This window comes from Lissotriton vulgaris, chromosome 4_1 (assembly GCF_964263255.1).
Source record: "Lissotriton vulgaris chromosome 4_1, aLisVul1.2, whole genome shotgun sequence".
NCBI lineage: Eukaryota > Metazoa > Chordata > Amphibia > Caudata > Salamandridae > Lissotriton > Lissotriton vulgaris.
In genome coordinates this window covers 2132980481-2132984780 of record NC_141691.1, presented here as the reverse complement: position 1 = coordinate 2132984780, position 4300 = coordinate 2132980481, and positions in this window count along the sequence as shown.

The following is a 4300-nucleotide window of genomic DNA, read 5'->3' as shown; positions in this document are numbered from 1 at the left end:
TCACTGAAGAAACATTGTGGAGTGGTGCTGCTAGCCACTGGTGCATAGAATTTGGGGGACGGGGTACTCTGTCACAAACGTATCTGATATCCGGTCCGCTATATCATGATCTCCATAGGCTATAATGGATTGTAATTCGGAGGGCAGGATATCTATCATGTTTGTGTCGGAGTAACCCCCTGTGCCAAATTCTAAATCAGGCCCAAAGATTAAAGTAAAGAAAGACACTTCATATCCTCCCGGAGTGATATGTGCAAATTTCAACTCCAAATTGTTAGGTATGAATATAACCAACTTGTAAGTAAACAAGAAAAGGAAGGGAAAAGCCATATACTATTTTAACTCCAACTCATCAGGAATTTTTGTCAATTACTTAGGTATCAAAAGAGTTCAAAATCAAAACCATGCCACACAAGACATGATGGTAAATTACTACTAACCGTCTAGTAGATTGCAAATACATTTTTATCATTTTAGTCCAACCTTCATGAGAGACCAATAGTACAAGAGGATGCTGTTAACACATTTTTATCATAGTGTAAATTGACTCCAATTACTACAGAAGATAGACTTAAGTGAGGAAACCCTATTAGCCTCCAGTAAATCTCTTTTGCAATTAAATCCCTAAACTCAAGAAAAATACCTGGTCCAGATGGTGTTTCTGCTGATATATATACAATGTTTTAAAACAATTATCTTCCATTCTTTCTTTATTTAGTTCAAAGAAGTGATTATTGCTGTTCTTCCCAAACAAGATAACAATCATACCGTAGTGGCTAATTATCAACCAATATGGCTCATCAAATCAAGACTGTAAAATGTACGATAACAGATATCTTGATATTGCTTGTTCCTCCTCTATTGATCAAGCGTTTCCTACTTCATTAAATTGGTGAAGTAACATTGAAGTGGTCAAAATGGTTAGAAATGGGGTTGTTGGTTGACTGCGGTGTGAGCCCTGCACAAGCAACAGCTGCAATCCCTTGCAGGGTGAACCACAAAAGGTCCCTAAATTAACCTCTGCTAAACCGTGGGTACCGCGGCACCAAATTTCAGGCTTAACTTAGAGGCACTGTGTAAAGTATTTATAAACCACACAAACAGTAATAACGTGACAATACAAAACAAGCAAAATCCCAAACCAATTTATAAAATTAATACATGATTTAACTCTAAAATGACAAACATCCAATCCGTAGAACAGGAATTATGATGTGTGTCTAGCTTACGGTTCAGTGTTAGGGAATGGCCACATGGGCACCTTTAGCACCACAATCAAGGGTCCAAGAGTGGATGGAGACCTCTTGGGCATTCAGGACTCGCTCAGGCTAGGCCCAGGTGCAGGCTCCAAATCATAGGAACCTGTTATGTCTCTCTGGCTCTGAACAAGAGGCCACCAAACTAGCCCTTGGAGTCACTTCTTATAGACCTGCATGCATGTACAGATGCGAGGCTCAAGAGCAGTGCTGGCCTTGGAGGGTTCAATGCAGGCTTCAGGCAACAAAGCAGTCCTTCCAGGTACATTGGCAGTCTTGCAAAAAGCACAGCAGGTCACAACAGCAGGCAGTCCTCTCAGAGTCCTTCCGAGGTCCAGTGGTGAACTGAAGAGTGGGCCTGAGAGCCCTTTTTATGACCCTGATGACCTGCTCTTAGACGGTTAGATACATTTCCAGAATGTTCTTTGACATTCCAGGAGTGCCATGCCTCCTATCTGGCTGCAGAGACAATAGAGGGTCGTTAAGCCTATGTGGTGGCAGAGCCTCGCCTATTCAGGTGCAAGTAGGGCTGTACATAGCTCCACAACCCATCCTGGCAGTAGAAAGGCCATTTAGGATAGGCTAATCCTACTACTGTGTGAATGTCTGGGATGAATTCACAAAGTCTCAACTGTCAGGTACACCCAGTCATGTGACCTAAGGTTGGCTTCATTTTGACACTTGTAATGATAACTTTGACTTTAGCATTAAACTACACGTTTAGAGGTACCAAACATGATAAAGCTATCTCCTCTTGTTTAGGATTTGCAGCTTGATAAATTTGATACAGAATCTCCAATGTTATCCTATGGGAGGGGTAGGCTTCACAGAATTGAAATAAAAATGTAGGAGATTTTCACTTCCAGGACATGTAAAACGTAAATGTGTATGTCCTGCTTTTTAATTACACAGCACCCTTCCCTAAGGGATGCTGTCTTCAGGCTGCACAGGCAGGCAGGGCACCTGTTTAAAAGTGCTGCTTAAGTGGATGGCACAAGTAATGATGCAGTACCTCTAGTAGCATTTAATCTACAGGTCCTGGGCACATGAAGTGTACTTTACAAGGCACTTATAAGTATATTAAATGAGCCAATTAGGTATGTACCAATCATACCATGTTTTAGAGAGACAGCACATGCACTTTATCACTGGTTAGCAGCGCAGTGGTAAAGTGCACAGAGCCCTAAGGCAAACAATCAAAACTCAGCAAAATACAAAGGGAAAAGGCAAAAGGTTTGGGGGTGACCCTGCGGAGAGAGCCATTTCAAACACTTAGAATATTAATCATTTTATAAACATTATTGATGCTTTGCTTATGTTTACCATTTGCCTTGAATACTAATCTGAATACATTGATTATCTAGTTTATTTAGAATAACAAAGCTCCTTGTATTTATTATAGATTTTTGGAATTCACTAAAACCAATGGTGGCAATAATCTGCCTGACTTAAAAAAATATCACTCTTACTTCCTCGTTGCACGGAGTTAATTGAGGTTTCACAAGAATAACCTGTCTGCTCCTCCAGAATGGCTTCTAATAGAACATAGTTTATTGAAACAAATTGTTGTCTACTCATAGGCTAATTTTTCCTAACAGTCACCAGTTATCCTCATTTTGTAGCCCTAAAAACGCACATGTTCTTTATTTTAACATGTGGACATCTCTTGATTCCTATGTTGCTAAATTGCATTGTCTACATATTGACTATTATGAATACCTCATGTAAAACTAGGCCTTCATAAGTTGTTTTTAGGTTTCACTTTTCAAAGTAGAGTTGTATGACTGTATTACATTACTATGTATGTTTATCATTATGACTGTGCAACTACCTACGATGTACACTACTTTTTACTTTTCTGTATTATTTTTTTGGTGTTTTAACTGTTTGTCTCAATAATACTCAATAAAATATTGTGAACACTGAAGAACTGCTCCAGAGCTCCAAATAAACAAAAATGATTTAAGCATTGAAAGAGTGGAACGGTTTGCTCAGCCAATACACCTCAAGAAAACTAACCCAAGGTCAGGGAGGTTGAAATCCCATCATATAAGGTATAATCTTCAGCATCGCTACAGAAAATAAAGTCATATAGTTTCAAGTTTCAAGTTTATTTTATTTGTTTGATTAATTAAAATCTTACAAAAGAGCAGCTAAAACATCACCAATTTTTTAAATTAAAAAACAATCAGTTTTTCAATTAATTTCCAAAGAGTTAAATATATATCATACACATTTAATTATCTAATAGTCTGTCCTTTATGATTATTTAAAAACTGTATTATATAAAATCTATATTCACACAGTCAGTTGTTTAGTCAAATGAAAGCTTCATTTTCTCTGTACAGCACAAAGGAATTTGACAAGTGCATAACTCATTGGCAGATCTTCTGGATTTAAACTTGCAATCAGGGCCTGTCTACATGTCCTTACGTATGTTAAACAGTCTTTCTTTCGATTTCCAGATCCGAACAAAGACGCAATAGATGTAAAATGTTTTCTTGTCCTAGTTTACAAAGCCTGCATAATTTATTTTCTTGTAATCTTTTCCATGGAGCAAAGTGACATAAACCTGGAAAGGAGAGAAATATAGCATTAATAAAAATGTGTTTATTTTTCTTAGACCATGGTGTTTCCAGGTAAGTTTGAACCTTTTTTTCTTAAACCCAGAGACAATTGCCCACGCATGGTTTCGTTTAACAAAAATATCTTTATCCTTAATCAGGGAGAGGTAATTAGTGAGTTTGTTTATTGTTTTTTTTAAGCTCTCCGATGCGATTGTGGTCTTCCAGAAGGGTGTTATATCCAATTCTGTAATTGCTCTATTTAAGTAGGTGCTGACATTTGTGTTTATGTTATTTTTTACTTCTTGCCACAATAAACGGGACATTTAATTGTCTTGGTTGTTTTTTATTCTATTCCATACTATCCGTATGTGCCCTTTCCTAGCGTACCATTGATAGTTTAGCCCAAACTCCAACCTCACCTGGGCTTGTGAGGCATTCTTTGGGAGAGAGAATAAAATTCTAGAACGGTTTGGCCAC